The sequence below is a fragment of the Littorina saxatilis genome, unplaced genomic scaffold, assembly GCF_037325665.1.
Source record: "Littorina saxatilis isolate snail1 unplaced genomic scaffold, US_GU_Lsax_2.0 scaffold_309, whole genome shotgun sequence".
NCBI classification, from domain to species: Eukaryota; Metazoa; Mollusca; class Gastropoda; order Littorinimorpha; family Littorinidae; genus Littorina; species Littorina saxatilis.
Window position 1 is genome coordinate 45,577 of NW_027127915.1, and position 12,942 is coordinate 58,518.

The 12,942-nt window shown below is 41.6% G+C and overlaps 1 protein-coding gene across 2 annotated transcripts in view; it reads right to left on the reverse strand.

The window, feature by feature from the left end:
• Window positions 1-12,942, reverse strand: part of LOC138956282 (uncharacterized) — a 43,236-nt gene that overhangs the window by 22,464 nt on the left and 7,830 nt on the right. The window contains exon 1 of one of the 2 annotated variants that reach the window (XM_070327678.1): window positions 5,662-5,746. The exons of the other annotated variant lie outside the window; for it this stretch is intronic. The gene's annotated coding sequence lies outside the window, so the exon portion shown is untranslated. Of the gene's footprint in view, window positions 1-5,661; window positions 5,747-12,942 lie in introns of those variants that run through there. 2 annotated transcript variants of the gene reach the window in all.

Genomic DNA, 12,942 nt, shown 5'->3' on the forward strand with positions numbered 1-12,942 from the left:
CGTGTTTTTGTTTGTTTCCATGTTCATTTGTGTACTGCATTTTGTTAAAACTAATGCTGCGTCTAACCTCGGGACACGTGCCGCGACGTGACTCTAGCTTTGTTGTTGCACTGATCTCAAGTCGATCACCAAAATGAATGTGGTTTGCTCTTCTTAAACTTCACCAGACACCGCCACTTGACTTTTAAATAGTTTTGCCGATATTTCTGTACAACTTTCGCTTTTTTGGTTGGCATTTCGTCCCCACAGAGATCGGACCAATGTCGATCTCAAAACCGCGGAATCCGACAAATAACTTGCTGTGCACATGCGCAGAAAAGGCTGTTTCGGTCAGTCTTGAAATCACAGTCCTGGTGACTACCACAATTTCGACTTCGAATTTTCACGCAGGAAAAAGGTTCTCTCGACCGCAATTTCCGGAATTTTCGGTAGATTTCCGTAATACCGGAATTTAGACCCCAAATCCGTAATAATTCCGGACAATCCGGGAGGGTAAACAGGTCTGGTAGAGGGTGCTGTTTTTCAGTAGAACAACTTTTACTCCGCCTCTGTGCAAAGATTTTAGGGGTCTTAAAGCTGCATCACTTGCAGAATCCCAAAGGGTTGATGCATAGTCTATTCCAGACTGCACATGCGCTTGAAAAAATGTTCTGCGCGCATCAAAATTTAGAGAGAGAGAGAGAGAGAGAGAGAGAGAGAGAGAGAGAGAGAGAGAGAGAGAGAGAGAGAGAGAGAGAGAGAGAGAGAGAGAGAGAGAGAGAGAGAGAGAGAGAGAGAGAGAGAGGCCAATAACCTAGTACACACCATTACAGCGTTGGCAGTGGGGACGTTTGCGATCATGATCAGTTTAATGACAACTTTATACCATAATGCTGACATAGATATATATATATATATATATATCATCAGAGATTCTTTTTAACATGACCGACGGAACACACGGTCACAATACGCCCATTACTTGTCTACACACGCAATTTGATGACTGCCTGTTTTTGGTGTGCTGCCAAAACACGTCATATATCTCGACATACATAAGGCTGTGCCAGGGCTAATCTCTCGAATTCCCGTCCTACCTCTCAGAAAGTCGATAATGACCTCAATGGGCTTGATACAAATGTCATTGTGTTCATAAAAACATGGGCCTGGCAAATTATTAATAAGACAATTTTAGAAATCGGGATTATCCGATGTGTGTACACAGTGAGTCACAATTGCGTGTTATTCTTGCATCAAGGAAGCAAAAGGGCCGGGCCCAGGCCTGGATCGTAAAAAACATACACGTAATTTTCACCGCATTAACTTGCTTATTAAGTTTAGCGTCCATAATCGGTGCTGGGTATTCACGGGCAAGGGGATTACAGCGGTGTTCGTTTCGCTCTCTGTTATCCAGATATCATGACAAAAACGCCCAAATCACATAATTTCTCTTTCTGTTTCAGTCAAACTTCAAGTGCGTGAAATGGGCTGACCAAGTCGACACTGGAACTGAAACTATTCCCACGTAAGTCATTAGAACTTTCTAGGATGTCTCAGTTTGCAAAATCTCACAGGTAAAAACATCTTCCGGAGCTGCTGGCAAATACCCAACAGCAAACTTCAGAGTATGGGTATTCGAAAATGGCCTTGTTTCTCAAAAATAAGCTTCTAGTGGATTTGCCTCCCTTCGATTGTTCTCTCTTGAACTTTTCACCGTTGTCTAGAAAAGCTAAAGACCATAAACTTTCGTACTTTGAATACTGCTTTGTGATACTTCATCGGATTTATTGCTTTAAAATGAGACGAAATGTGTGTGTGTGTGTGTGTGTGAGTGTGTGTGTGTGTGTGTGTGTGTGTGTGTGTGTGTGTGAGAGAGAGAGAGAGCGAGAGAGAGAGAGAGAGCGAGAGAGAGAGAGAGAGAGAGAGAGAGAGTGGATGTGGGTGTCTTAACATCTCAGCTATCACCCTACCCAAACGATGAGGTAATGCTGACCTCAGTCGAAGGTATTTCCAATATTAGACATGGGAATTTCCGAACTTGTCCTGTCATCGCGTGACTACTGGTAAGAGACCTAGTCCTGTTCAGAGGGGTGATGCAAGTGGTGTCTGTAGATAGCAATCAACACTGACACTGTCAGTGATTGGCACAAGTGTTCTGTGCAATCACGGCAAACAGTGAATGTGATTACAGTGGTAACTCCTATGCGCGCAGGTGTGAGGGTGTGCCTGTGTGTTTGTGTGTATTAATTAAGAGAAAACAAATGAAATAATGCGCTCAGTCCCATTGCTTTGGTGGTTGTATAATTACTGCAGGTCTTGTTGTTGTTTTTATGCCTGACAATCCGTTTCCATAATTTCAACAAAACCAAAACAACAGCTTCTTCATTAGACTAATGGTTCGAACAATTAATCAGAAAATGTCCTTAAATTTTATCAGTCTTTATTTATATTTCAGTCACCTGAACAGTCAAGTGCAAGAAGAGTCGAGTCATTCGTGGCCCGGCCTGCATGGTTTAAAGGTAAGGAAAAGTCAGTTGTATGATTCATCCCAAGGACTTCCGTATTTTAACCGAAATTAGAATTGGGAGTATTCAGAATGTGTTAGCTATATATAGAGACATGGGTGCAACCTGGAAAATTCCAAAAACCTGCAAAAGTTGGGGTCCAGGGGCCGGCAGGCCCCTGGCGGGGTACAGGGGCAGCTTTTTACATTAAGTCAAGTTTTGACTAAATGTTTTAACGTAGAGGGGGGAATCGAGACGAGGGTTGTGGTGTATGTGTGTGTGTGTGTGTGTGTGTGTGTGTGTGTGTGTCTGTGCGTGTGTGTGTGTGTGTGTGTGTGTGTGTAGAGCGATTCAGACCAAACTACAGGACCGATCTTTATGAAATTTGACATGAAAGTTCCTGGCTATGATATCCCCGAACGTTTTTTTCCTTTTTTTGATAAATGTCTTTGATGACGTCATATCCGGCTTTTCGTGAAAGTTGAGGCGGCACTGTCACGCCCTCATTTTTCAACCAAATTGGTTGAAATTTTGGTCAAGTAATCTTCGACGAAGCCCAAACTTCGGTATTGCATTTCAGCTTGGTTGCTTAAAAATTAGTTAATGACTTTGGTCATTAAAAATCTGAACATTGTAAAAAAAAATATTTTTTTTAAAAACGATTCAAGTTTACGTTCGTCTTATTCTCCATCATTTGCTGATTCCAAAAACATATAAATATGTTATATTTGGATTAAAAACAAGCTCTGAAAATTAAATATATAAAAATTATTATCAAAATTAAATTGTCGAAATCAATTTAAAAACACTTTCATCTTATTCCTTGTCGGTTCCTGATTCCAAAAACATATAGATATGATATGTTTGGATTAAAAACACGCTCAGAAAGTTAAAACAAAGAGAGGTACAGAAAAGCGTGCTATCCTTCTCAGCGCAACTGCTACCCCGCTCTTCTTGTCAATTTCACTGTCTTTGCCGTGAGCGGTGGACTGACGATGCTACGAGTATACGGTCTTGCTGCGTTGCATTGCGTTCAGTTTCATTCTGTGAGTTCGACAGCTACTTGACTAAATGTTGTATTTTCGCCTTACGCGACTTGTTTAGTATTTAAAATGCCAAAAAAAAACCTCTCCTGGAACAAAAACATACAAAGTAAACCATACTATTCATTCTAAAATTGACCGATTTTAACGCGGTTTTTTTTATTATGCTCGTCAACTTTTCAAAAACCGGCACTGCCGGCCAGCCGATGAAACCAAAAACCGGCTGCCGGCGTGTAGCCGGCAGAGTTGCACCCATGTATATATATATAATATACACACATAATGATGAACAGCCAGATCATTACTAACATACGGTAATGCAAGACTCACTGCATGATGACAGCAGTTTACACTGATTAGCTTGCAGCACTCACCCAAATTACGCACTTTTCTGCATACATATTCTGAGACACTGAAGCATATCTGTCCACAATCAAAGCCTTCATTTTCACTGACATGTTAAAGTTTTACTCTTTCTTCTTTTTCATCGGTGAAGGTTGTTCCCTGCAGTAAAATATATACAACACCGGGGAAAGTCAACTGGATCGAAATTTAGTCAGTTCTGTCTTGTTACACCACAATACCAAACCAGGACTGTTGTGAGAGTTGTGCTCAGTTAAATAACACGCCAGTAAATACAGCACCCTATACTCACGTGACATGAATGTGACTATCCCCCAAATTCGATTTTATTCGAAAACGCACGGTGCTGCTGATCGAATTTTGGACCATGTTTCCCCCCCCCCCCCCCCCCCCCACCCTCCCCCTATCCTAGTTTGTGATGATAAATGGTATTTTGACTTTGAAATTAGCTTCAACGCAAAATATTTCTGTTCATATTCAAGGGACGTAACCGCTCGGTGCGTTTTCGAATTTGGGGTAGAATCGATCGAATTACATCACAAATCTGCTTCAATTGCAAGATCTTGCCATGATTTTCTCCCTCAAGATAATTGTACCGCTTGAAATTGGCGAAAAAACAGTCAGTCTGAAGTTAATTTTACATGTCACGTGAGTATAGGGTGCTGTATTTACTGGCGTGTGTTAAATATATATATAAGATGCATATTCAGTACACTACAGTATGTGTGCTCTGGTCACAACTGATGAACAATGAAAACGCCATATTCTGTCCAAGGTTTCGAATAAGAAAACGGTTTTAGATTCTATTGTACAAAAACAAAACAAAAAGAGTTTACGAAGTCAAACTGCAAAAGCATTTTTTACTTTACTTTATTTGGTGTTTAACGTCGTTTTCAACCATTCAAGGTTATGCAAAAAACATTTCAGACATACTTACAGGGTTGTTGACAATAGTCTTCATTGCTTCTGACACAAACAAAATGTGTGATTTTCACAAAGATAGTTATATTTTTGCTGGAAATGAAGAGAGAGAGAGAGAGAGAGAGAGAGAGAGAGAGAGAGAGAGAGAGAGAGAGAGAGAGAGAGAGAGAGAGAGAGAGAGAGAGAGAGAGAGAGAGAGAGAGAGAGAGAGATAACGAACGAACGAACTTTATTACTCAAGGATGGAGATTTTAGGCTCACGCCTAGTCTTACAATCTGTCCCTGCTAAACTAACTTACTAAGACATAAAAATAGAGACAATAAAAGGACAATCGTCAATCGCAATCATACAGTATTACAAACTACAACATTACCTATACGAATACATAATGTAACAAAAAAACACCACATTGAAATGTACATGTATGTCAACAACAAAAAAAGGAAAAGAAAAGTCGACTCGCACACACACGCGCGCCGCATGCCTGCAATCACGTTCGCACACAATCCAACACACACACACTCACACACACACACATACACACACACACACAAACATACACGCACGCACACGTACACACACACACACACACACACGCAGACGCACACACACACACACACACACACGCACGCACACACACAACAACAGAGAGAGAGAGAGAGAGAGAGAGAGAGAGAGAGAGAGAGAGAGAGAGAGAGAGAGAGAGAGAGAGAGAGAGAGAGAGAGAGAGAGAGAGAGAGAGAGAGAGAGAGAGAGAAAGAGAGAAAGAGAGAGAGAGAGGTCCGGCAGTGTTCTGCCAAAGTAACGCTCTCGGCTTTGAAAAAGAGAACTGGTGAAAACTCTCACTTACTTTGCGGCACACTTTGAATATGTCAATCTTTTAAAGTTCCGTGGAACCACGCACACCAGTCGGTCGCACAACTTCCAATAACAAAGCAAGTTGGAAGGCGAACTATGTCATTACTTTAAATATCACGTGACGGTTGCCGTTGGGTACATTCAAACCTGTCTAAAACGACCACCCAACGGGCCGAAGAAAACTGGTCGTTATGGACAGGTGATCGCTATTGAAAAGTGAATCATTAAGGAAAAGTCTCGTCGGGGATCTTTTAAGGGTGTCGTAATAGGCAGGTGCTCATGATCAAGACGTGGTCGCAAAGGCAGGTTCGACTGTAACGGAACGGAACGACTTGAAACAGAATTGACGCGACGCAACGGCCAACGCGCAAGCTGTTGGAGTTCGTATTCGCTGCGCGCGGCGGCTCACCTTTATAAAAAAAGGTTCCGAGTTCGTGTCAGCCAGTCAGAGATTCGTGTTCGGGAAGAGATGTTCTCCACTTTTCTACTAAACGCAGCCTGCTGATTACATGTAGCCTACTCGCTGTTCGGTAAAAAAAAAATCTGACATGATATATTCAAGTTGTGCAGTAAAGTGAGTTTTACTTTTTCCCGAGCTTTACCACGTTGGCATATCTCTCTCTCTTTCTCTCTCTCTGTCAATCCGAGCTCACATTATTGAAACCTCAGTTCCTGTTCGTAGTATTGGTTGTAGTATAGCATAGCGCACGCAATACACAAGCTAGCTAAACAAAACAACCTTTTCTGGGTAGATAATTTATTCGGCTTTCTTCTCGCGCTCGTATGTAAACGTTTCAAAGGTTTGTCTATTGTGATTTTTGATGGATTTTTAATTGGGCCCTACCGTTTTTGTCCAGTCGATTTTGAGGGTACCCTTAATTGAGCGGCGGCCACGTGGTACCTGCAAACGAAATCTGTAATCCAAAAGGTGATCCAGATGGTCAAGTGAACGGCCTTTACTGGCATATACAGTTTGCATGAAATAACACGGGAAATAATGCTTTAATGTGGATGCGAAATCTGTTGCAATCATTTTTCGACCAAGTTTATGATAGCTATGAAGAGTTTCAGCATCTAATGTTGTAAGATTTAGGCAATATCTTTGTCTTTTTGAAATCAGTATACAACAAAGTATATGTGAGTATGAAAAACTAACGTATCTGTAATTCAATCGAGTTGGCGTTTTAATGAAACAGATCCTGTGATTGGTCAGAATGCCCCAACTCATTAAAAATTACCGGTCATTAATTGTCGATAACCACTCGCTAAAAAAGCCATTAACAACCTGCTGGCGAGGCGCATTGATACAACCTCAACTAGTCTCGGTTAGCTTTGAGGGTCATTTTACAAGTAGGAAATATGAAGTACCAACGAAATACCGAGACCATAAGGTATGCGAAGTGATGACGCCGAATACGTGACGTAAGTTGATGCATGAATTCTTTCGGACTACGTCAGTCAATTCCAAAGATCGCTTTTGTGATGAAAAGAATTTGTTTTTAATTTGCTGTCCAGAAACCCGGCAAAAAAGAAGGGAAAATGTATGTGAAAGAAAACAAAACAGGAGGAGAGTGATACGATAGGAATACAGAGACATATTTCTTGGGACTTGACCCTTGCAGGTAGGTGGACTGAAAGTAGTGTGTGAACAGAACAGAACCAATTCTGTCTGTTTACCATCGCATGAAAGCAGGAAAGAGATCTTCGTCAGATTGAATTACAATAACTTTAACACGCTTCCATTTGAAACTTCTCGGTCTTCATCGTGGATTGACGCCCTCCCAAAGGTCAGGCTTTTACACACAGTACAAACACCCTTTCATTTAAACACTCACCACTTGAGAACATCCTAGGTGCCCTTCGTAAAGAGCGAGCAATTTTCAAAGAATTTATTTTTGCGTGGTTTATCTTACCCCTGAGCCATCAAGAACCCGTATGATCCAGTTTCCTTTTTGGCTCACGTAAGTGTAGCCTATGCGATCGTAACTTTGTCTGTCTGTGCGTGCATGCGTATGTGCGTATGTGCGTGCGTGCGTGCGTGTGTATGTCTGTGGTAGAAACTCTAACATTTCGTCATTTGAAGACGTCACATTATGGCGTAAGAGGGTTAGACGTCACGCGAAGGAATGTCTCGGTCATTGTTATTTTGAGCGGGCCGAGACTAGTTGGCAGTCGTGTATGTAGAGGTTACATGCCGAGTCTCAGTGATTATTAAAAATAATGGTCGAAGTTAGCGGATCATGAAAAATGCGAGCTTCAGCGAGCTTTTTCATGACCGCGAACTGAGACCATTATTTTTAATAATCACTGAGACGAGGTGTGTAACCTCTTTATTCACCCTTTCTTCAGTTATTCAAAGAAAACAGGAGTTTTTGTGCGAAAGTTTGATCGAATCCGAATCACTCAACCAGTCAACCTGCGCAGGCGATCGATTAATGCGCGGTTGTATAGTTCCGTGCAAATCATTCCATTCTGTTAACACTTCTTGTCTGTTTCCCTGTTTTAGACTAAAATCAAGTACACAGATAAGCTGTTATTCTGCTGTGGCGGTAAAGGCAGATATTGTGTGTTCTGTTTATGTTTTAGTATCGCTTAAGATAATGTTCTTTTGTCAAATGGGACTAGCAGACGAACTTTTGCACCCGTGTTCCAACGTTAATTACTGTATGAAGTTCAGTTTTCTGGGGAAAATAGTGTATGAAACCGCTTTATGTTGTTTAAATTGATGAGATGTGTGCATTTGGTTGCGTGTGATCTGTTTATAAAATGAAATATTGTTGAAAACTGACCGTCGGATTGCAGTCAGTGTTGTCGAAGAAACTGCGTTAAAAGAAGGGGAACTACTCTTGTCGGCTAGCGTATGAGTTACTTGCCTTGGGAATTTGCTTGTGATGAACGGTTTGTGCACAGCAGATCTAGATTCAGAAAACAACCGAACTCATGGATTTTATATGGAGATTCATGTGTTCAGGCCTGTAGTTGTTAATTTAAATGCGGTATGTTTGTATTGTTTGCTCCAGAAATGTATACTTCGTACATTAGAGCGTTTGGAACTTTTCAGTCGCAAAAGTAGTACCGAAACAGAACAGCTTCTCAACCCATTGCACTATCGAGGATTCAGGCTGTTGCTGGCTCGTTATTTGTTTGGTTGCTGGGTCATTATCGAAAAATAACTAGCTCTACAAGTTTACAGAGGTAAAGAAGCAGAGGGGGGAATAAAAGTAGGTTACATGCAGACAGACAGATCTAGATCTAGTGTCTCGTTTTCTTGCACAGTGTCACCTATGCTTACTGTGTGTGTGTGTGTGTGTGTTTGTGTGTGTGTGTGTGTGTGTGTGTGTGTGTGTGTGTGTGTGTGTGTGTGTGTGTGTGTGTGTGTGTGTGTGTATGTGTATGTGTGACGGAGTGATTGAGTTTGTGTTACTGTTTGTCGATTTCTTACGTGAGCCTTGATGGCTTCGCCTCTTGTTTCACAATGTAGTCGTCTGTCAGTTAGTCATTTGAATGCGACTCGATGTGAGCTTATTTACAATAGCACGTTTTTATGCACGAAACAAACGGCTGTGGTTCACAAGAACTCTAGCGATGGCTTTTGACTGTTGAGAGGAACGGCGATATGCATAAACCGTCGTCTGCTACGACCCTTGCGTGATCCTGCTTCCGGGCTTTTCTTTTTTCAAACTTTCAAAACTTCGAATTGTACTGATCTTGTCTTGATGAAAAAAGAATTCTTTTATGATTAAAGAATGTTTGTGTAACAAGCTGTCAATTTATTATTTAGATTTTAAAAGTTAGGTCTAGCGCAAAAACGCACCACGGTCCAAAAACATTCTGATAATCATCGATCCACGGCTATCGCCAGTTTACATCGATAGAATGAGACCCGAAGGGAAGTAACTCATTTTTGACAATCTGCAAAATTAATTCTTTAAAAATTGCTCGCTCTTTACGTAGGGCACCTAGGATGTTCCCGTTTGGTGAGCGTTCAAATGGAAGGGTGTTTGTACTGTGTGTAAAAGCCTGACAGTATCTGTGATGGTTTACGGGAGGCTTACTGTCCGGGCGTGATTTCCGGTAAGTTGAATATTCACAACAGCCGTCCAGCACCAAAACGAGGCGCCATTGTTGTACAGCACCAAGTCTACGAAAATAAATTCTTTGGAAATTTCTCACGCTCGACAGAAAGCAGCCAGGATGTTCCCGTTTGGTGAGCGTTTAAATGGAAGTATGCTTGTACTGTATGTAGACGCTCGGGGAGCTCTGTGATGGTTTACGGGAGGCTTACTGTGCCTTTAACCAAAATTTAAACCAAACTGGTTAAAAAATGAGAGCTAAACAGTGCCCCCTCAACTTTCACAAAAAGCCGGATATGACGTCATCACAGATAGTTATCCAAAAACTAAAACAAATGTCTGGAGATATAATACTCAGGAACTCTCATGTTAAGTTTCATGAAGATCGGTCCAGTAGTTTCTCAGAATCGCGTTATACACACACACACACAAACACACACACACACACACACACACACACACACACACACACACACACACACACACACACACACCACACCCTCGTCTCGATTCCCCCCTCTACGTTAAAACATTAATTTTAGTCAAAAATTGACGAAATGTAAAAAAAAAACCCGTCTGGGGATATCAAACCCAGGAACTCTCGGTGCTGCTAGAACTCCGTAGAACTACAATTTACCTTCGACTTCTTAAGTACTGGTAAATTTACCTTTTTCAATTTTTACTGACTTAGGAGTTCACCTGTGGTGATGAGAAATTCGCTGGTGCTACTCCGGTTTCCCCTGTGCCTGGCCTACTGAGAGAGGGTTGCAGTTCTATGTGATAGCCATATATATATATATATATATATGTTGCAGTAATTTCTCAAAACCAGGAAATTTGCGAAATCCCTGAAAATGTCAGTAAATTTCCTGTTTCACTCAAGGATTTCATAAATTTCCTAAAAATTCTAGGAAATTTGCAAATTTCCTGAAACACATTTAAAAGGAAACAAGTGCTTGTGAACCATTTAATGATCCTGGTTTCCTTATATTAATGCAAGTTAGACACTCATATTTATCGCTCTCTTTTTTACATTTAGTCAAGTTTTGACTAAATGTTTTAACATAGAGGGGGGAATCGAGATGAGGGTCATGGTGTATGTGTGTGTGTGTGTGCCCGGTGTGTGTGTGTAGAGCGATTCAGAGTAAACCACTAAACTGATCTTTATGAAATTTTTCATGAGAGTTCCTGGGTATGATATCCCCAGACGTTCTTTTTCATTTTTACATTTAGTCAAGTTTTGACTAAATGTTTTAACATAGAGGGGGAATCGAAACGAGGGTCGTGGTGTGTGTGTGTGTGTCTGTGTGTAGAGCGATACAGAAAAAACGACGGGACCGATCTTCATGAAACTTGACATGAGAGTTCCTGGGTATGATATCCCTAGAAGATTTTTACATTTTTTTCAAAAAAAGTCCTTGATGACGTCATATCCGGATTTTTGTGAAAGTTGAGGCCGCACTGTCACGCTCTCATTTTTCAAGCAAATTGGTTGAAATTTTGGTCAGGTAATCTTCGACGAAACCCGGACTTCAGTATTGCATTTCAGCTTGGTGGCTTAAAAATTAATTAATGACTTTGGTCATTAAAAATCTGAAAATAACCGGCCCCCGAAGAGCAGTGGTTAGCGCACTGAGCTGCGGGCCGGGAGGTCGTGGGTTTGAATCCCATCAGAGTCATGTGGGCTTTTCGGGCTACGGCCGGCTCCTACACAGAGTGGAAGTGCTATGGTTCCTATGGGAAGGCTTGGATCACACATCCGAGTGTCATTCATTTCTCGAATGCGACTTTGAGGGTGCTCAGGTTCTGTATACCTGACCAACACCGCAGGTGCGGCAGTTCTCGGGCCTGGTTGACGCCAGGATATATTATGACAGTAAGCGTAGAGTGCTGCCCTGTCACGTAGTCTCAAAAACCAAATTGGAAATCCAAAGCATCATCATAATCATCCTCATCTCATTAATCATCCAAAATATAAATTGTCCTTGCTCTTGTGGCCCTTCATGCCCGGAGCTCTCATGGTGACCTTGGTCTCAGTGTTCCTGTTCGATCCTTCCCTGAATAGTAGTTCTGCTGTCAGTCTTCAACGTGTGACGTTCTGGGGGGTCGACGGAGGGACGTGGTGGCGGTCTGCTCTCTGGAGGGGACGCTCACTCAGTCTGGCTCCGCGACTTAAAGTAAATGTCGTTTGTAGGGGGCATAGTAGGTAGTGGGCTGTATTCGTTAGCTCGGGACAGACCCACTACTGAACACCGTCGAACACCCTCGAAGTGACTCAGCAGAAGTGCAGTGTCATCTTCCGAGGGTAGCCTACCGCAGCAACCCGACATCCCCCACCCCTCCACCCCCCCTCCTCCCCCTGGAGCGTCTGTAAAATCGACAAGTCTGGCAGCGGAACGAAATTCAGAGGTGGTTGGAACAGCGAGTGCAGGGACGGGGCGGTGTGAGAGCACAACGGGACAAAGGAACAGGTGTAGGGACGGAAAAAAAATAAAAAAATAAAAAAAAATCTGAAAATTGTAAACACAATTTTTTTTTATATATAAAACGATCCAAATTTACGTTCATCTTATTCTCCATCATTTTCTGATTCCAAAAACATATAAATATGTTATATTTGGATTAAAAACAAGCTCTGAAAATTAAAAATATAAAAATTATTATCAAAATTAAATTGTCGAAATCAATTTAAAAACACTTTCATCTTATTCCTTGTGGGTTCCTGATTCCAAAAACATATAGATATGGAGGATTAAAAACACGCTCAGAAAGTTAAAACGAAGAGAGGTACAGAAAAGCGTGCTATCCTTCTCAGCGCAACTAATACCCCGCTCTTCTTGTCAATTTCACTGCCTTTGCCATGAGCGGTGGACTGACGATGCTACGAGTATACGGTCTTGCTGCGTTGCATTGCGTTCAGTTTCATTCTGTGAGTTCGACAGCTACTTGACTAAATATTGTATTTTCGCCTTACGCGACTTGTTCTATAAATGTCTTTGATGACGTCATATCCGGCATTTTGTAAAAGTTGAGGCGGCACTGTCACACCCTCATTTTTTTTATAAAATTGATTGAAATTTTGGCCAAGCAATCTTCGACGAAGGCCGGACTTCGGTATTGCATATCAGCTTGGAGACTTAAAAATTAATCAATGGCTTTGGTCATTAAAAATCTGAAAATTGTAATTAAAATTAAAATGT